This window comes from Molothrus ater, chromosome 5 (assembly GCF_012460135.2).
Source record: "Molothrus ater isolate BHLD 08-10-18 breed brown headed cowbird chromosome 5, BPBGC_Mater_1.1, whole genome shotgun sequence".
Taxonomy (NCBI): domain Eukaryota; kingdom Metazoa; phylum Chordata; class Aves; order Passeriformes; family Icteridae; genus Molothrus; species Molothrus ater.
The window spans coordinates 52086286-52108418 of NC_050482.2; the positions used below are offsets into that span (position 1 = coordinate 52086286).

At 41.2% G+C, this 22133-nt stretch overlaps 1 long non-coding RNA gene across 2 annotated transcripts in view; it reads right to left on the minus strand.

Moving 5' to 3' along the window:
- Positions 1–22133, minus strand: part of LOC118697894 (uncharacterized) — a 143104-nt gene that overhangs the window by 40002 nt on the left and 80969 nt on the right. The window lies entirely within an intron of this gene.

Below are 22133 nucleotides of genomic sequence, written 5' to 3' on the forward strand. Positions count from 1 at the left end.
ATTTAGTACATTTTGTAAGTCAGAATTTTTACACTCATTAAAAAATCTCTGTAGCTACCAAACTCACTTTACATTTTCCCTATCGATTGTTCATGTTTCTAAACTCCCCTAAACCATCTCTTCTGTGTATTTTGACTCTCATAACACTAAGCCTTCCCACCTGCCAGAAATATGAAGCAGCATCCAGAGGTGTGGAATCCCCCACTGCAGAGACCTTGCCCCTCCAACAAATAGTTTTAGGTCACAGCTGTGAAATGTGTGTCAGCTTCCACTCCTGTACTTAGGTTTCACAGACAACAAAGGTCTACTGACAATATCAGTTACTCCGTTAGCTGAAAAAACAGGGATTCATGTTGGCACCCAGCCTCCCAGGGAAGGAAAGAGTGTTGTTCCACTTGCAACAGTTTTTGTGGAAAAACCAGTGTGCAAATCCAGTGAAAAAATAAGCTGGCATGCCAATATTAAAAGTCTGAAGAGGCAAATTGTGAAGCTGAGGAAATGTCAGAAACAAGCATACATTGCTCTCTACTCCAGGATTCTTGTTCAACACACAGAGTGGATAATGAAGTAGATAGGAGCTGGCGAGAACAGAAGAGATGTTCTCTGTTTCAAAAGCTGGATGGCTGAGCTTTATTTCAAATTCAGCTGCCACCTTTGTACAGGATGATGGATAAAAGTGTAGCAATAATGGATATATACAGGAAAGGTTGATTATGTTGTGCAACTCACTTTGACTCAGCTTGATTGTCATTTCAACCTCAACCATCTTTTAATACATTTCTTTCAAAAAGCATTTTAATGCACTTTAAAATGAGTCTGTTTCTTACACCCTGGAGGGCCTGTTGGCAGGCTGTCCAATGCCAATCTGTTGCTTCCAAGGATCTGTTTTTCATTCTACTGCAGTCCTGTCTGCAGGAGTCCTGCCATCTCAGTGCCTCACTTACCCTGACACATATGGCAGTGTGTCTTGATGACCATGTGGAGCTGTTCATGGGCAGGCAGAAATCGAGCAGGTTTTAAGCCACTGTAGCCAGTGCTATGATTTTAATCTAGTTCTCACTCGTTCTTCACTAGAAGAATTATGAAAACATAAAATCATCTGTATTGTCCATCTGGATAAACCGCAAAAAGTCTGATCAATGGTAAAAAGTCTGAATAACAGTAAAAAAAAGTGCAACCAGGCTATATGCATGCATTGTTTGGAGATGTGTATGTGTGCATGTATTCATGATGTATTACAGGATCATGTCATAACCTTTCTGCAAGAACACTTCATAACAACATACTGCTTTTTACCTTGTAGTTGACTGAGTTTTGCCATTTTGCAGAATTATCAAAGAGGAAAACACACTTTTCCTTCAGTTGTTTTTCTCCTGATATTTGTGAGAAGGCTGGAATCAGCACTGACTTGTGCTAATAGGAATCACTAGCCAAAACACCACAGCTGAAGAGATTGACCTTTGCCAAAAGTAAATTCGTTTTGTGGAAACCAACGGACAGGGACAGAGCAAGAGAGCAGGAGACAGCTCCAACAGTAATGGGCTGTAATTGAGTTCTCAGCCTTTCTGTAAGTGCCTTGGTGCTATTGTGTGTGAAAGTTGCTCTGTTTTATGCTCTTTGTTAGGTTCTGTTAAGCCCCATTTAAAATAATGAGGCACCTTCACTCACTTTCTCTCCATGTAGTTCGTAGCAGACAAGACAACTTTCAAAGGAAGAACAAAAACTCATCTGCAGAGAAGAGGAGGATGTTGTTAATTACTGATACCCAGGATTCTTGCAGAGGCAGTCAGCCAGGTGTGACCTTGACAAAGGGCAAATTAAAAACACATTGTCCAGTACTTTCAGCCAACACCTTCTGTTCCCAGGAGGTTCAAACTCACTCTGGATGCCCTATAGAGCTCATGCTCTCTAGCAGCCTATCACACGTCACAGGGGCAGGATGGATATAAAGAATAATGGGTCTTAGAAGAACCTTTATGAAAGTCGTGTTTGAATTCAGAGCAAAGGCCATGTGTGGAGAGGTGCTGAGCACTCACAACTATGCAATTCTCCAACAGAGCTGAAATGCCCATAGTTCCTTTGCATGTAGGACAGCTCTGCTGTGAATTGATTATCTCATGATCAGGTGTGTGTTGTAACTATACACAACTGTTCAGGGTGCGATAACCTGCATGTGACACAATATCCATTAGCTGATCCTGCTACAAGTGGCACTAATGAAAAGATATCTTAATCACCTTTGAACAAAATGTAAAATATTAACCATTGTTCTGAGATGAAGGTGGGCACAGGTTTAATTACAGCTTCCTTCCCTTGTACTAAGAGGATGGGAAATCAGACTCAAATCCAGCTGACTGCATGATCTTTACTGATCAAAGTAGGAGCTTAGGGCTTGAAGGTGGAATGGTCTATTACTTCTGGGCTGAGGAATGGAGATCCATTTGGTTTGTCTCTATCACAGCAGCACCAAATTTCAGCATCTCTCACTTTATAACCCTGTTTTGAGAAAGGGGTAAATACATAAAACTCTAAGATACAAGTTTCTTTTCTTCTCCAGAATGGGAAGCCAAAATAAATTAGGTGATAGAGTGAAAGCTCTATGGAAAAGACATAAGTATCTGGCAAGCAGAACCTGGAAAAATTCATCACATGACACCCATTCTAGCACTGGGTTTGCTTGCAATGTATGAACAAACCATTAGATGTCCCTTTGCGACTTGCAAAGCTCCAGATAGGGCATAGTCCCTAGGTAAAAAAACCTTCAAACAGGAAAAAAAAAAAGCTGGAGCTCATGCTGTGCAGAAACCTTTCTGCCTTTTTTGCCTGTAGTGGTGCCTTTCAGTAAATTCCATTCATTCAAGAAGGAACATGCTTCATGGTATAAACAAACTACAGGCATTCTCCACTCTCTATGTTAAGCATATCCTTCTAGTATGTTGGCCAGTGTTGAACTTCAAAGGTATTGGAGCAGTATGTTGCTATTGGAGCTATTATCTACCTCCCGCTCTGGACAGGTAGATAATGTGCTCTTGCAAAGTTTAAAAGGAAGTCCAGTTCTGGAGCTTTACTTTGCCCTCCTGCAGGAGGAAAAGTTATCCTAAAATACTGAAACAACAGCAACAAGTGCATCTGCCAGAAAACATGGCAAGCAGCATGTGGCTAGGAGGAAAGGTTTCTCAAGGTTGCTGTGGTCCAGAAGAGGGACCCTCTGTAAGGTATTGAACAACATCCTTTCTTCACAGGAAGCAAGAAGATGAGTTGTCTGTATTCTGGATGCTTGCCTCTTAACCCATCTACTTCTGTGTTGTCAGTAGTTTACCACATTCAGCATATGCCTTAGGTATAAAGAAAGGAAGTACAGTTTATTATTTAGTCATAAGTGTAATTTTATGATCTCTAAATTGGTGAAAAGACAAGAATTGTTTGCTGTTCCAGCTCTGATCACATGTAGAGCTGCAGAAAGAGACACAAGGCTGAGTCTGCAAGAAACCTTATAACTCATTGCTAACTATCCCCAGAGCTGCTGCTTTTCTTCCACAATATTGCTTTTCAGAATTCATTATGTTTTCTTCCTTCTTTCCTTTTGAACACTTTCCTTTTGTATTTTCTCAAAGATCCCATTACCAGTATTCCCACCTTGCTTCTACCTATCTCAGAATCAGGTAATATATTTTTATATTGGGTTGGGGTTTTTTCCCTCCTTTTTTGGTGTATAACTTTGTTCTTCTGAGTATAAGAAGACTTAGACAAAGCATTATGAACTCCAGTCTTTAAGTCTGGTGTTTATTTGCTTTCTGGTTGGTTTTATCTTTAGAGCTATTTATTATTGGCTGTTCTCAATAGAGAAGTCCATATATTGCTGCACCTTAGACACTTTCCTGACATATTACTTTCTAGGTCCTCAAAAGCTCCAGTTCAATGGCCTCTGCTGTTCCCTCTCAACTTGCCTCTGGCTGACTTTCTTGTCTAGCATGCAAAAGACTCTTCAGATCCTGCCAGACACAATATTTGGCCAGGTCTCACACCAGAGCTTTGAAAAGGGAGCATGACTTTCTTACTTCCACAGAATGAGACTAGCTTAACAGGGAGAAGATGGTGACAAGATCTACTTGGTAAAGCTTTCCTCATATTTCAGCAGGTCTTTTCTAGCTACTGATATAACCTTCTGGTCAGTGAGGCGTGACCGACTTGACTATTGTGGAAAGATTTAAAGACTACGTCTCCCTTAAAAGAGAAACAGGACATGTCTGAGCCTTCAGTGATGATGCTTTGTGGGATGTGTGGGACGCTTTGTGGAGTGTGTACCTGATGCTGTGAGGGACTCTGGGATGTCAGATGTGATGTCCCTGGGAGCTGAAGGTAGCAGAACCCAGATGCACCTCTCCAGGGCTGGGAGATGTGAGTGCTCAGAGAGTTAGTGGTGACTGCAGTCACCAGTCCCAGGTGCATGGGAAATCCCAACACCACATTACAGAGCCCTTCTCCCCAGGGCTTTTGATGATGGCTGTGGGAATATATCAGAGAAATCACTGATTGTAACTGCATACTTGGTCACTGGTGCCCTCCCTTGCCCACTCAGGACCTTCCAGTGCCTTGTCCATTTGGTCTCCAATGGCTTTCACACTTCAGTGCACCCCTGGGACAGACCAGAACAACCCAGTGCCCCCACTTAGAGGAAGCATTTTTCTGGGGGCTTTCCCAGGCTTCTCACTCTGTCCAATGTCCTCTCACAAAGAAGTCCATAGGGGGCACCAAGCTACCCTAAGACCTGGGTGACTGGAAGCCAGGCTGGTGGTTTTGGTGCCATCCATGACTCTCCAGCTGCCTGCTCCCCTACCTCTCCTTATCTGGCAGAGTGTGCACTCTGCAGCAGGTTACTCACAGCACAGCGTGATTAACGTGGCTGGGAACTCTCTGGCACAATGTCCTGGGAGATTTTAAGTGCCAGAGAGTCTAATACCTGCAAATATATTTATCTTCCTTTGAATATTTCATCAACTTGGAATTCATGAACTGGATCGTTTAAACAGGAGTTTTATGAATTATGTACCAGAATCGATGATTCTTCCTACTTTGCCCATATTTTACTTCATCTCAAAGCCACTGTGGGGCTCACAGCCCATCAAAGCTGCTGCAGCAATTAGAGATGAAATGGCATTGAAGGAGGCAGGCATGTGAGGCCCAGAGTATTCCCCCGATTCGTGGCCCAGGAAAAAAGCTTTTCTTAGTGTAGTTTCCCATCTCATTTTTCTGTATTTCAGCCTCCCTCTCCTGTCTGCCTCGCTATCGTGGTGAACATGGGGTCACTGGGAGCTGACTCACCACTGCTACTCATCAAACACACCTATCTGGCCTTTACCTCTCACCTGTGACACTGACAGGGATGCCAGCTGTTCCTGTTGGGAAATGGCTCTTGTATCTTCCCTGCTGGCACTAACTATGCTGGTAGCTTTCTAAAGGTTAGTTTTTAGTGTTTTTCAATGGAGAAATAAGTGCTATGGGTGAAGATCACATATGTTACGCCACGCTGGGTTATGTTATGTCATATTCTATTACATTGTCAGAATGCTTCTGGCTTAGCCATTAACAACCCACCATCTTCAGTATCAGGAACTGAAGATCTATAAACTTCTAGTTCTGCATTTAAAGTGTTTAGTTGAAACCACAATCCCCCTGTGCACAGTGGAGGTGGGAGGGAAGAGAAAGAGGCACAGTTACAAGATGCTAATTGTGCAGCTTGTTGTGCTAGTGGAAGGCATCCTGGTACTGTGCTGATGAGAGCAGTATAAAAATAGCCCAGATAGAAGTGAGACTTTCATCACTCTCCTGCTCCTCACCTTTCACCTGAATCACTTTTGCAGGCTGTTGCATTGCCTCTTATGAGAACCTCTATGTGAATGGAGTTTAATTAAAACTGAGATCAGAGGCATGAGAAGCTCTTGCAGGCTGGCACATAAAGAAGCTTGTGCCAAGTGATTTGTAGCAAAGTGAAAGAAAGCCTTCCCTCTAGATATTTTTTTTTTTTGCATCCCAGGTTTTGCTGTTGGGAACACAAATGTTCTTTCCATACATTCCCCAAATATCCAAGTCAAACAAAGTGAAATCCAGATTACAGTTAAAGAGTAAGTGGATTCCTTATAAATATTTCTTCCCATATTCTTCTTTCTTCCTAGAGCTATGCCACTCATTGAATCCCATCCAGCTCAAGGGGACCTTGTTGACTTCTTCAACTATCTGCCTAAGTCCTGTTTCTCACAAGGAACAGCTCTTTATATCACAGGGATTCCTTTCTCCTCCAAACTCTAATGTGGAATTCTGACTTCCTGCAGTGCTGGACCAGTAATCATAGGAAGGCAACTTCATTGCAGCTTCAGACCAACCAGTTTTGCAAGAAAGTGGACCTTTCTGGATGTTGCACTGCCTCACAGGCCTGAAAATCAGCTTAAGCAAGAGGATGCTCTAGTACTGAGTCATAAAATCTCACTGGAGCTCGAGACTGTCAGCAGAGACTTCCCTGCTTTTAAGATTGAGTTGAGGATCTCAGCATGGATTTCATATTTCTGCAAATGCTGTACTATTACTAGCATGGCCCAACCACCTAACTTCTGTTCTTTTGCTACTGACTTGGCTACAATAAAGGAGAGAGGATGATCACAAATGAAGGTGGGTGGTTTTTTGCTTAAAATGCAACACTTTTCTTCCTAGAACAAATCTTTAAACAAAGAACGACAAAAGTGCAATCCATCTGCAGTTACAATACTAATGAGTCTTGTAGGAATTGGAGAATTGGTTCTTAGATGACCAAAGTCAAGCCACTTCTGAGAAATTACTGTAAATAGACAAAAGCTATTTACTTAAATAAAACTTAAAAACAAAGCTAAAACTTAAGGTGAGTCCAATAACAATAATATGACACTGAATCTCTTCCCTAGGGGATGATGCTGCAAGCAGATGAGTTAGTCTCCAAGCTTCTGCTTGGCTACTGCAGTGAGCACCCACACTGAGGAATATCAGAGACTCATGGCAGAGCATGTTACTTGGTCAGCTTTTCAGACAAGCCTCAAGTTAGGGTGTGGTTCAGGTAAAACAGAATTGACAACCTGTCCCCAGACCCTGGACAGTTTTTTTCAAATGTAACTCTTAAATTACTGGTGTGGCACTGATTGTACTGCAAAAATTTCCTCTGGGTATTTTATGTGTGCTTTCTGCCTTGAGCTTGGGGTGTCTGCTTGGCAGGCAGCCCCTGTTGTGCTGTTCTGTGCCATGGGAAAATACGTGCAGAGCATGTACCTCCAGAACATTATTGCCCTGTAGTCCTACACTACCGCCCAAACCAAGTTCCTAAAATTTAATGGATGAGGCTATGTGAGCACATAGTTCCCAGCTCCCTAGTTCTTCCACAGACAGCCTTAAGTCATAGTCCATGTGCGTCTTGTGCTGCAGAAAGCCCTGAGCAGCAAGACGAACAGCAGTTTTAAATGTACATGAGCAACATAAGCAAAGTAAAAAATAATAGCATAAAACATTGTCTTAGTAAAATGCAACCAAGCAGTTGACAGTAAGCTAGTCAGAAAGATGAGGAATGTAAAGTTTTTGTCATTGCAAATGCCACTTTCTGTCTCAAATCTGGTGGCTCCAGAACTATATCAACAACACCAGTGCCAAAGAGACCTTCTAGGCTGCTAATAAACAGACAGCACAAGATATCTTCCCTTCTTTGTACTGTTATTATGAGAGAACAGTGAATATAAATTTCAGCTGGTGTGTATAATAAAGGAACCTGAGTGCCACCACTGAGAAACACCAAAGAACTTAGCTTATGAACTACTGTATTTTTGGAAGGAAAATTTTAGATCTTGGCTGGAATAAATATTCACTTGTCCAATTTTATATATGTTTTAGCTTTATAGCTCAGAGTTTCAAGAATATGCATGTAGCTGTTTTCTGTTTGCTCTTCCTGGATGTGAGTTAAAACCTCAGATTATATGATGGCAAGAGGCAAGGCCAAGTCCCTGCAGTGATGACATCAATGCAATAATATTTTAATGTTTATAATAAGCATGAACTTCTTACTCAGTATATAAGTGTGTGGCTGAGAAAATAGGAGTCAAAAAATAGAATTCATGGGAATTCAGCAACACTGCAGGAGAAAAACATCCAAAGATAATCTAAGAAATATTTTGCAGTAATCACCACTGATTGGTAGCGTGCCCCAATAATGAATTTCTTTGTATGCTTCTTGGTAGGTTTCCTAACCAGTGTTGGAAATGGCTTTCCACTGTAATTCTGGGCAGAAATCCATGAAGTCTCAGAAAGGTGTCCATATGCTCCTAAGCAGTCACAGCCATATAAATGTAATTACAAAGATAAAACAAACCCAGCTGGTGAGCCAAGGAAGATGTGCTCTACCTCTAAGAGTCAGTCACCCAGTGCCCACAGTGATGGCAATCAGATCATCCTTTCTTCTCCAGATCAGTGAAGACTGAACAGTTGATATTTGGTACAGAAATGTCAACTTTCCCTAATCTTCAGATTCCAACCCTCAGGACAGGACAAGTTTGTCTAAGGTCAAGAATCAACTGTTCCAGAATTGCAATCAATGTCTTCAGGAAGGCAAAGACTGTCTTAGTTTCTATTTTCTTCTCTTTCATTATTAATGCAGCTAATGGGCCTAGGGTAAATAGGAGCAGAAAATATTTTTGCCAAACATCTTAAAAGGTTTTCAGCTGGAGTCCTGAGAGCTATTACATTTCCAGAGAGCACAGAATAATTTGTTTATCTCTTCAGTAGCTATACTCTTTCATTCAATGCAGTTGTGAGTTGTTTTATTTTATTATACTAGTGCAAACAGATCCATAGAGAGACTATTTACTTTCAAAATGAAGTAACCTATGTGTGTACATTAAGATACGAGCATGCAGACTGAAGGGTACTCCAAAAGGCTAATTTAGGTAAAAAATAAAGAAAATCAGCCTGCTCAGTCTTTTTCCACAGTCAATGAAGTGAGAGAGTTCTTCTAAGCAGGGCAGCTCATGGCATTTAACATTACATATGTAACCATTATCTCTCCACAGGCTGTAAAGTGAGGCTGGCCTGCCCCATATTATCATTATTCTCGTAAATACCCCTATGGCTGGAGCATTTATTGACACAGTGACATTGACAAAGGTTAAATCCAGCTTTAAAAACCAAGTGCATTTATAATGGATTAGATAAACTGCATTAAATCCTTGCACAGCCTCTGGAAAATGGAAATAAACTGAACTGAATAAAAGCTACATTTGTTCTGAAGAAGCATCCATCACAAGGTTTGAATGGAGTCAAATGGGCTTTAAATTTTTTTTTCTGAATATTACTATATGGACAATATTCCTCTAAGTGTCAGCACAAAGTATATCACCTGCTGTAAGTTTATACCCTGATTTGCTGTACCCTGCTTTTTCCACAGACAGACTTGAGAGTCTAATGCATCCACCCTGGAACTGCTCATCTGATTCCTACAAAGCTATTGCTATTGCAGAGGGATCTCAGTTTCCAGACTTTGCTGACTGACCTGGAAAGACCTAGAGAGGGTAACAGATTATCAAGTGAAAGCGGTCGATTTTTTTACCTCTCTTTTTATTATTTCTTACACAGCATCTTCTTTGGCAAATTGTGCCAGGTGATGTTTGTCTGCATTTGCCTCAAGACGTGGATTTTACTTTGTCAAAACTTTTCCCTTGTTATTCTTTATTTGTGGTCTGGAAGCATTCAGTAGGTACAGATGAGCATTATCTCAATATCTCACTTGTGATTTTACAAGAATTATGGCTTTGACTAAAAATACAAGTGAAATAAAAATTCCCAAAGAACACTGCAGGTGGTGCATGAAGAAAGATGTTTTTGAAACAGACCTAAACTGGCATAATTGCAGATGGTTTCCTAGGTCAGAAATGACGTGTATCATCAGAGCCATCAGGTACAGTTGCAGACATAGGAAAAGAAGGAAAAGTTCTGGTGACTGCCTGATGATGGTCTCATTTGCTTGCTCAGAGTTTGCTTTACGGTATTCCTTCCTTGTCTTCTCTTCCTTTGGCAATCTGATTATGGAGGAGTATACAGATGTTCACTGTAAAATTTGCAGAAGCATATTTGCTATCTTAATCTTTGAAAGATCTAAATTGCTGTGGAGACAAAAAATGCTATTTGAAATGGAACTGATTTAGGATGCCATAAAGTAGACTTTCTTCCTCGTGCATTCCACACCCCTTTTTTCATCAGAAAAATATGGTACATGAATAAAATGAACAGAAATACCCCTGATCACAGAGTATGGGTTGATAGAGCAGATTTGTCTGCAGAAGATTGCAGGTGGAAAAGATCTCTTCCAAGTTGAGAAGCATCACCCAGGAAATTTCTATAAAATTAATTTAATGCTGTTGTTTGCCTGACACTTGAACTAGACTTAGCATTAGTGGCCAGTGTCTCACACAAGAATGTGCAAAATGCAGTCACAGCAGAGCACTTACTGGACTTTTCATGGACAGACAATGTCTCTCTGTTTTGCTTTAAGTACTTTAATTCTGTGATGGGCACAAACAAGATTTAGTACAGAACTGTCAGTCTGGCACTACAGGACACAAAGGAAGATTGAAGTTCAGTTATCTTGGGATGAACAGCTACAGTATCAAGTACCCCCTGTGTATCAAGGACCCGCTCTTGAAGGAGACTTTTTGAGATAAGCTAAGTTTTACAAACCTGAGCACTCATCAGTTGCATGCAAATAAATAAAGCAGCAAATCTCCTTTCAAAAGGAGACCAGGAACATCATAAAACATTTAACAAGGCAAACACAACAAGGTTTAAAGTGAAATGAAAAACTAAATTATCTGCTGAATGGCACTTCACCAGCTCAGCTTTTTCAGTTCCACACCAGAGATGGCTACTTATCAAAGAAAGGCAAAAGATTGCACCTGTACAATCATAGGTCAGATAAGAAGAAAAAGTGAGACCTGGCTGACTGTGTGGTTAGATAGAAACAATAGCATCAGTGGACCCAGCAGTTCAGTGTATTTTCCCCACTACCATGGCCCAGGTCTCCATGTCCTCTGTCTGACATTTTGTGGCACAACCACAAGCATGGCTGTCCAGAAATAGCTAGATTCACAGACAAAGCAGAAATTACACAAAAGGATCAAATAAGGCCTTAGTTTTGTGCCAGCCCTGATGATGTGTTTGTGTTTTCATAGAGGCTTTGTTATAACCTTGGGGAATGTCATGCTACTTTTAATTCCACACAGGATCGAGATGAGCTGTCAGTTTCCACCACAAGACACAGTGAATAGCTTTAGAGGGAAAAAGTTCCCACTGCAAATTTGAAAGACCAGCCAAGCACAAAATCTGATGGTTAATATCTAAATAGTGGGGAAGGAGACATTATGGACAGATTCATCTCACCTAACTTCCATGTGACTAAAGACCAGTGACTGTGATGCAGTAGGATATATCTGAATTAATGACCTTGGCTTCCCTTCATAGCTAAATGAGACCTCATCACTGTAGCCAGTAGAGACTGGACAGCAATTCTTCCTTTTCCCAGCTTTTCACAGATATTTTCTGGTAGTCCCAGAACCTGTGTTATGTAAGGTATTGACCAGTGTGAACAAACATGCTAAGAATCATTACTTTTCCTAGAGTATTTCTAGTTTGGTTAGTCAAGACAGAAAAAAAGTGGGAGAAAAGCATTATTATCATGTACTACAACTGTGCTATTTCTTTCCCCTTGTTCCTAAGTGACACAAACTGCATACAAATTAAATTTAAACCAGGGAGCATCAGGGGGATGTGAAATTGCATTATTTGGAACAGAATTCTGAAGGAAAGTGTGCAATGCATCACTAACTGTGGAGAGATGCAGCCAGACCTTCAGATCACCTTTCTTGCAGGGCCAAGCATACATCAAACTGCTTCATGGAAAAATACAAAATACAAATACTGTTTCTTTCCAGCAAAACACATTGATGGCTCATGCAAATGGTCACATTTAAGCAGTGTAAAAATATTGTGGAATGGCAGATGGTCCACACTTGCACACTTAAACTCTGGCTAATGCAATGACAGTAGACTGAGGTCTGTCATGGTGGGTTTTTTAAAATAAGGGATGGAGAGGCACACAGAGAGTTCCAGAAATTTCACAATTCAGTTGGCCAGCAGAGGTTGATCATGTGTCTGAAAATAAGATTTAGGGGGGATCTACTCTAATTTGTGAATATTGCTGTTACTTTGCACAGACTAGGTCTTATTCCAAGAGTATTCCCATCAGGCTTAGGTGCAAATTTTGCCTCCATTAGCAAATATGCAAAATGTGAGTAGAACAATGAAGAAAAGACAGCATGTTGCTGCATGTCTGTGGAGGAAGTAAAATTGCTTACACAGGAGGTAAGACAAGATGTCCTGATGATTCCTAATGACCTTTTAATCCATGAGACCTGAATATCTGAGAGGGATAAGGAAGATAAAAATCAGAAAGGAATGTAAGACTTTGCTCATAAGTCTTGACAAGGTTAATTTGTTTTTAAATTTGAATAACAATAACCACCCACATGATCATCAGATAAATCCCACTAAGAGGGTATTTTTTTCTACAGTGAAGATAGGATGTGCCTTAGAGTATCCCGACTGAAATTTGGCAAGAAAAGCATCAAATTGACTTTTTTTTTTCCCAACACTGTTAATTCATCTTTCATAAAAATCAGCAAACAGCAGAAGGAATATAAGTAAAGTTGACTATCCCACCTTTCTCTGGATAGAGCCAAAATTAACCTTTCCTGAGTTTCTTGCTGATGGAGGTGAGAGTAAACAAAGTAAATTTTGCATTCATAGTAATTTTCCTATTTGCATTCATAGTAATAAGCTCAAATGACAGAAATCTAGCTTGAAAAGTGTTAAGAACTGAAAAGGCATATGGCTATATTTGTGCGTGTATACATATATAACTGGAATTACAGCTGCCTTATGGAAGAGTGTAATATCAGACACAAACTCCATACCCATAGATGGTATTTTGAGAAGACACTCTATACTTATTCCTAGAATGAGTCATTACCTCCAGATAACTTATAATTGCATAGAACAATATATTAAATGGTAGAGAAAAGAGGTGCATGTCTTCTTCACTCCTTGAATTTATGCCTTATGAATTGGCTAAAACAAATTTTAAAAACACATTTCAGCACTAATTTTATAACCCAGACATCTTTATCAAGAGAATTCAGGAACCTCTATTCCACTTACTCTCAATAATCTCTTAAGGGCCTCTTATTTTGAACATGGGACTTAACTCCAGATCCTCAAAGATATTCAGTCCTGTAGCTTCTGGTCATTTGAATGGAAATACCTTTGATAATATGAACTCTAATTCTAAGCAAGTACATGTGAAAATGTCACTCTAGCATTATGGACGTATCTCCAGCTAAAAATTAAACCACCTTCAACTAGAATGTACATTTGAAGTGTAAGAAATATTCTGGAACAAATCTGTAAATAAAAATGTATGATCCACCACCAGCAACCTGTGGTATTTTAACAAACTGTTGACTTATGGTCACACTAACACTCCAGTGGGGCAGTTTGTGCACTTGCTGCTTGTGAGGCAATGAGGTTTGATATGGAGCATCATCTGACAATATGAAAATTAGTAATTTTTTCCCCCATAATCTGTACGTGGGCAAGCTTACTCAGTGTTTTGCTTTCATTCCACTAAATTCACTGTCCAAGCAGACCACATTAAAGTGAAGTGGCACACTGTTACTCTTGAGTATGTCTCTACCTAAATCAGTCTTTCAGGTAAAACCAGGCAGTTCAGCCAGGCGTCTGGAAACTTAGGTTTCTTCTAGAGCCCATAAAAGTGGTGGAGAGATATAACCATGCCAGAAGGCAATTCATCCTATTCAAACACAGCATCTAAGAGCCTCTATCGGCTGGAGAGCAAATCTAGGCAGCCAGGCTGCAGAAATCATTTACTGTTTAGAAGGCAAAGGTAAGAAACATTAATCCCATCACAAATGTCCAAATACAGAGCTGTTTGGAAATTGCAGAATTGGGTTTTTCAAGTAATGCACAGGGTAGCTTTAAATCTTCATAAACTAACCACAGTGATATGTGGAAGACCAGATACAACATCCAGTGCATTTCTATTCTAAAATCCTGGGGGAGAAAAAGGTAGTGCTGTTGCCTACCATGTAGTATGTCAGGAATAAAAGTAACTGAAATAGTTTAAAATTTTCTGGAAAATGCAGCACTTATATTATAATGCAAAGATTAGAATGGGAGGTGAGATTAGAATGGTCCATCCCTCCATGATTTTCTTGCATGCCAAAACACTACATTTTAGGGTGGAATTTCTAAAAAGGTGGCTGAAATCATCATCATACAAAATTATTTACTTGTGATATTTTCTCATTAACATAGTGTATCTCAGCTTCAGACTATAGGCTTACAAATGAATTAATATGAGCAGTTTACTGAAACATCTAGTCTGTGTCATATCTTTATCCTGGGATGATTCACACATAGTAGTTACCCAACTGAAAAGCAGATCTTTCATTATCAGCTAAGAAAGGTTAAAAGCTCTGGAGTTAAGGTCTTTGTTCAAGGGATCAAGCAAATAGTTAAACTCTATCTGCAATTCATTACAGTCACGCTCTTTTTGCCACTGTAAGAAAAACACAAGTCAGTTCTTTTGAGTTCTGCTCATCAATATGCAATGCAAGAAGGAATTTATCTTATTTTTATCACTGAAAAAGCAGAGCTGTGGAACTTTACGAGGATACCCTGATTTTCACAGTGACCCAATAGCTTCAGTCACATGGTCCTGGAAGCAACTTAAAGCATTTGAAAGATTGTATTTTTGTGTGTATGAAAGGCCAGAACTCTTCGTGATCCTGTGCAAGTAAAATTCAACTTCCCTCATATTGGGTTAATAAAACTATAAATGTTGTCAATGCTCCAAGAATCATTCATTCACTTTTAAATCTACTGCATTTGGTTTGATGACCTTGTCTGGCAGTAAACTAACTCTATAGATCATTAATTTTTATTGGGAAATATTTGTATATGATTTCAAAGCTGCAAATAATGCCTCACAGGTATGAAAAAAAACACAAGGAAAAAAGGAAAAAAATACAACCAAAAAGGAGAGAGATTCCAGTTCCATGGTTTCTTTTTTTTTTTTTTCTCCCTCCTGTCATGCTGCAGGGAATTTTCTCTGATGTGCAAGGCTTTCCACTAGGGTACTAGGAACTCTGAGGCTGGACAAGGAACTGGCCTGCATGACTCACACCATCTCTTGGAGCAGACCACACTATGTATTACTTACACTCAAAGCAGGCCTTGAAGGCAAAAGCAAATTAAAAATATTTATTTACAAAATCCAAGGGAGACCTTAGTTAGAAAGAGATATATAGACATGGGTGACAAAATGGAAAGAAAACTGTATTCAATCTATTTATCCCAAGATGAAATCTAAACTTTGTTGTCTTCCCTTCTGTGTAGCTGACAAGCTTTTAGACAAGCTTTTTAAACCCACATGGTTAGGGAAACAGTCCTTGGGGACAATCTACTCCTTAACTTATATTTATAGGACATATATACTTGAGCTGCAAAAATATGTTAGATTTTATGTCTAATCATTTCTTTCAGTTTTACTTGGAGGTCAATGTAGACTCTTAAATCCCTTTCTCTCTTCATTTCTTCCCCTTAAGGATTACTGATCCTTAATTAATTTCATATAAATATGTCAAATGACATCTGCATTTTATACAGACTTTTTTCTTTTCCTTATTGAGCCTAGACATAAGATTAGCCAATCACACAGAGATGATGGCAAATCTGGATGATTTTTCTCCACCTTTGTTTTTACAGGATAAGGAATAGACCCACTTTTTTTTCTTCGTGTATATTCTATTCTGCTGGTTGTGCTGAAAGAGCAGCACTGTTTCCTTTCGTTCAGTGAATGGGAAGAAAAAAGAATGTCTGTGTCTAAAGCATTCTGGTTAACATGACCCAAAAGTTCATGGACAAGTCACTGCAAGAGAATGAGTGCTCACCACTGCTGTTCCACCTGGGGACCCCTCTGGTACCTCTTCACCCTGGCCCTAGGCTGCAGTAATCCCCTACAACAAAGGTGAGCTAGCACGGCAAATTATACCCTTGTTCACAGTGTGGGGCCCTGGAATGGAGGGAAAGGTGCTGCAGGGAGGGAAAGAAGTCTATGCCAATTCCTTTTACAGAGGCCTCCCAACCAGCTTCATGAAGAAAGGCTCCAGAGCTCTGGTCATCTCTCTCACTGCAGGCATCTAAAGCCATCTGAGATGCCCTGCAGTATTCTCCCTGGCTTCTAGATGCTGCTTCAGGGTGTCCCACAGGTCCTGGGCCATGTCTGTCAGACCTCTGGGAATGTTTCACTTACTCCTGGGGTATTTCAAATGTTCCTAATGCTTATGCTTGGAGGGAGTCAATTAAGTGTTCAATATCTATGATCACACCACTCACTCAGAACAATGACATTTGCTATTTGTATGCTCCTCTCACACCTCTTGTTCTGAAGTTAAGGACCTTCACCAAAATCAGTGTCTCTGTGTGCCAGGAGTTCTATACAAAGCTAATGAGAAATAGTCCCTGACCTAAAAGGATGGGGGGGAAAAAGCAACATGCCTTGCCCAAACTTACACAAGTGATGTGCTGCAGAAAAAGCACCACAAATTCACATCCTCAGAATACAGAGAATAGCAACCCAGTCCAGACTCTCCTTTTGTAGGGTACTTTTGCAATATCTCCTTTATCTTGTCTGCAAGAAATCTAACACCTTGCAACCCAACAGGGTCAGTGAAGGAGGATTGTCTGAGTCTGTAAAATATAAGCTGAATTAAGACAAAACCAGGCCTGCAATGCAATTATCCCTTTTCTGTTCCTTGAAATATCTCCACTCTCCCTGCCTTTTCCTACCTTCATTTCATGCCACATGGAGTAGGATTTATTTTCAAGCAGAAGTAGTGAATTATGTCCATTGTGCTGCAGCCTCTCATACCCTATATATCACAGAAAGCTCTTTACCAGCAATGTATTGCTGAGAGTATTTTTGCAAAAACTTCAGCTACTGCATGGGGATTTCCTTACACCCACACAACGGGAAAAGCAGTTCAATGTTATGATGCTTGTATCTTTTATTCTTGTTCTGCTTTCTCTGTTCAGACTGGAGGCTGTATTTTGGGGACCTAATGGGTGTAAAACGGGACTGGATTTCTTGGCAATGACTCATAATCCCTGCCAAACTGGAATTTTGAACAGAAAGGACCACTGAGAAAACAACCCAACCCTAAATCTCAAATAACTTTGGAGAGCCCCACATTGCCTTGCTTAAGGCAGAGTTCTCATGGATTCACTCCCAGTTTTACAAGAGAAAGAAGAAAATGTATGCATAAGGGACTGACCTGTTGGGCAGTTGTGAGATTCAGGTCTAATGCTGTGACTCTCAGGGTTAGCCACTTGCTGGTAACCACTTTGCCCTGCATCATCTGGCCTTTGCTGCACAGATCAAGCTCAAAGAAGCACTGCAAAGCTCTGAGCTTGCCTCAGGCTCAGAACAGAACCATTCCTGGCACCCAAACACACAACATCCATCACCAGGTAGTGTTCCACAGAGCTGAACCACGGGTTGGCAGCCTGCTGTGTGTGGATGGCACAACCTTAGCATGAAGGATTAAGTGTGAGCTTTGCCCTTGTCAGTGTTGAGGTTCCATGTGCTTCTGTTTCCATTTCCCTCTAAAACTATGGGCACAGTTTTTATTGTCCACTCACTCATCACTGGGAGATGTTCATTCACAGGTCTCTCCACCCAGCACATCCAGCCAGCCACCACTTCCATAGTGAGAAGGAAAGAGGTTGAAAAAGAGAATGGAGCAGAGTTCCACTCCCATTAGGAAAATATGGAGCAAATGTTTCATAAAATTAAGGAGGCAGGCTATAAAAACGAACAAACCAAACACCTTGCCCCACTTCAGTTAAACTAGCAGCAAACATTCAATGAAATGTTCTGAAACGTGTATCAGAATAAACAGAGACAGATAATAACTCGGGGAATTGCTATATAATGCCAAACCTCTTACCTCCACTTAGTTTTGATTTGTTACCATTTTTAAGCAGCTAAGTGCTGCAAAGACTAGGAGACCATGCCAGTTAACACTGGTTTGCATTGCCCTAGTCAAACTCGTAGTGAAAAGGCAACCTTGTGACAAAACACTCTGATATAGATTGCATTTCTGTGGAGTTTCCATCAAAAATAAGTTGGTTTTGTAGCTTCTCATTCTGAGAAATGGTCTGATCAATCAGATATTGCTGGGGAGTGCTGGCGAAAGGATTCTTGTGCTGCATAATAGAAAGTACTCTATGGACACAGCAATTAGTCTGACATCTTCACCAGCATATGACTGCCAAGAGACTGCCACATTTCTAAAGGAGTCTGGGTGTCTGTGTACTTCAGTGTTGTGAAGTTCTGCTGTTTGTTGTAGTACTTCAATTGGAGATAACCTACTTTGGAAAAAATCTAGTGCTAAAGATTTAGTCCTTTGAGTCTTTGATTCTGGCTGTTGGAAATAACTGCACTTAAAAAAAAAAAAACTGAAGGAAAAGGTTTATTTGCCTGATGAATCCCCAGCAGGGAGTTGCAGACAGATGTAAATTAGAATCCTTTTTAAAAAGAAAAGAAACAAAACACAAAAGAAAAAAATCAGTACTTGCAAACCAACCTCAAAAAGCCAAATTGAAAAATCAACTAACTGCAAATCAATTACATACAAATAGATAAAGAAAAGAGAGAAAGAAATTGGTTGTCTGGTTGGTTTGCTTTGCTTTACTGTCTCTTGTCGCAGTGGATATGACATGCACATTAGCCCCAGATGGATTTGTTAATGATCAACACAGTCATTACATGACTTAACAAATTAATAATTAATGAGCGAACAGAGAGTAGAAAGCATCCCTTAAATCAAGTGGTGGTCAAGGGTTCAGCACACTGAATTGCCAGGAGGGAGCAGCAGTGCAGTTGCTGTTCCCAGCCTGCAGCTTCCCAGAGAATAGGAGGGACCATGACCCAACATTGCTTGGTTAGTGTCTGCAAGGAAGGCAGCTCTTGCACACCATTTAGAATAATCTTCCTCCCTAACTGAAGACTGGCATTTTGTGGCTTCATTCAATGTTTGCATCCCCTATTCAGAAAAATGCCTTTGAGTAGTACAATATCACAAAGAGGAAAATGATGTGACAAGGCCTCTGAGCTCATTAGCAGGCACTCAGGCACACCAGGATCAACAAGTCAAACAAAGATACCCGGTGTGTCAACCACAACCTGAAAGAAAAGAAGGCATTATGAAAGGAACAGTTGGTTTGCTGGAGCCACCCAGGTCCTTCACTGCCTGCAAGAGATAAAACAGCTCCCACCTGCTCTTCCAAACTGTCTCCCAGGTCTCCTAAGCTGGCTGCTGCCAGCTGGATTCCTGGGGCCTGGAGCTCCACTTTCACTGATCCCTACCACCACCTGTGGGACACAAGCACTTTTGTACTGTGGGGCTTTAAGTGGCTCTGGAGTTAGCTCAGAAAAGGTTCCCAAGGCTCACCAGGCAATAAACACAGCTCCATTCTTTAAACAAGCAAGAACTTATAGAAGGCCAGCAGAGACAAGTCTGGGAGTTTTATTTTGTCACAGGCACCAATGTGTCTTCCTTCTTAGATAACATCTTCCTCTTTCCCCCTTCTTAAGGGAAAAAATTAGAAATGTTTGCAGAACAGTGTGGAGGAATACTTCGGGGTTGTTTCTTTGTTGAGGAAGTTTCTGCTGGAACAACCTTTCTGCTTTCAACAGTGGTTATACAAGGCAAAGAAAATAGAGATGCTGTCATCCCTCAATTTTCCTCCCTTGTGTGCATCAGACTTTTTAGAGTTGTGTCAGGAAAGAGTTTGGAGTAATTTGTTTAATTTATATCTCATCTCCTGGTGCTTTAAGGATTCCTGAGGTTTAGATTTCCTGAGGTCTTAGTGAGCAAATTAATATTTTGTTTTCTTCCCTTTTCCATTAGGTCACTTAAAAAAAAAAACAAACAAAAAACCAAAACAAATCAAACCAAAAAAACCTCATTGTAGCAGTAATACATGGTTTTCAATAGGTAGCAAAGGCAGTCAGTCAAATCTCCTTTATTAGCCACAAAGGAAAAGGACAAGGGAAGATGCTGTGCAAGGGCAAGGGGATTGACCTGGGAAAATGTGAGACAGGGGACCCAGAGGTTTTGGGAAAGGGAAGGGAGGGGAGGACTCTGCCCACATGGGGGCAAAAGGGAAAGAGAACAGCATGATCTGAGGGTGGGAAGGCAGACTGGGAACCATGGGGGAGCAGGGCTCCTTCTGTGACTCAAAGCCCTAAATGAAGGGACTCACATGTTTCACTTAAACTGGAGAGAACAGCAGTTCTGTTGCCAGTTAACTTGATACAGACATGCTGTCAAAGGAATATTTGTGCTCAGGGAAAAACCCCAGTGATGGCTGCAGCTGCGTTTTTAAACAGGGCTCTGTTTCATCGGTGTGAAAGCTGGACTCTGCATGGAGGGATGGCACAGGCAGGGAGGATTCAATTCCAAGGCAGAGGTGCCCTCACTACCTCTCTGATTTGTGCCTGTCTTAGCCTGCAATGCAGTGCTGTGGCTGGGGGTTGCTGTCTCTTCGCTCCCTCATATGTTAGTCCAGCACCCAGAGAGTCAGCGCTCAGCAAAGAGCAGCTCTGCTTGTTTGATTTGCACCCCACTGACATGAGAGAGGTCACAGAGCGCTCATGTCACTGGCCTCTGAAGCTCTCTGGGGTGGAGGCATGCCCCAGAGTGCACTGGGAATCACACATCCCTCATGGATGGAGCATGGAGGGTGGCACAGCCAGCCCAGGCAGCAGGAGGGTCAACTCCAAATGCAGGGGAAGGAGAGGCCATCGCTGTTTAAGTGGAGATGTCTCTGATGTGGGTACCACTGGTGTCAGCCCAGAAACAGGTCTGTCAGGAGACCAGAGCAGGGGATGGGCAGCTACTCCCTTGTCTTTGGACCCCAGGAGACCAGACCATGCTAAGGGGAGACAGCTCCTCAGAAACCTTCATGCTCTCCCACAAATCCAGCCTGAGCTGTGGCTGGTTTTACAGGCTGAAGCAGCAGCCTGACTAGTGTGAACTTTCTCCTGGCTTTTAAACACCCCACAGGTGATGAAGAGACATTACTTAAGCCCAGTTTAGTGTGCTCAGCTCTCAACTCTTTTCTGGCTGCACTCACACTGCCATGCAGAGACAGGAAGGACATGGCTGGAGAGGGACTGACCAGGCAGCTTCAAGGCCTGGATGCTGAGAGCTTTCCTGGGAGCTTCCATGTGAACATTTGCCCCCATTACAGGGTTTCATAGCTCACATCTCGCACAGATTGTATTTTTCCAAGAAGGAAGACTCCAGACTCAAGCACCTACAAGATGTACTGCGTGGCTCAGGACACTCCAGGAGATATGAAGTGTAGTTTTTTATTCTATTCTCAATTCTGCTGCTACTTTTCCTTGGTACCATCTTTCAAAAGCCAGCTTGTTCTGTCTTAGATTTCCTGGAAAAGGATTGAAGAAACAGACCAGGAAGGTGATGAGGAAAAAAATAGATGAGACCCTCTCAGTCCTTGCATGGCAGCTAAAGTCCTTTCAAGTCAGGGAGGGTGAGACAGCAGCTGGGTTGGACTTATTATACTCCTGGAAAAGTTCAAGGAACACCCCTTTCTCATCTTGCTCTGTCTCCAAGTCTCTTGAGAAACCTGCTGCTGCTGCTGCAGCCGTGTCTCCTGGCCAGACCTGATGGAGTTAGAAGGATCCAGCAGTGCAAAGAGAGGAATCCCACAGTTTCCAACAGGAGAAATTCTGAGTTGCTGCCAGTCAGTTCAAGAGACAGCAGCAGGCAGTCATTTTACTGCCTTTCATCTGGAGCTGTTTCAGTATTTGTATTTATTTTCTTGCTTTCTTTATGTCTTTCTCCTTATTAAAAAAAAAAAACAAGAGGAGAAATAAAAGAAAATGGGATAAAAGGGAACAGTTCTTG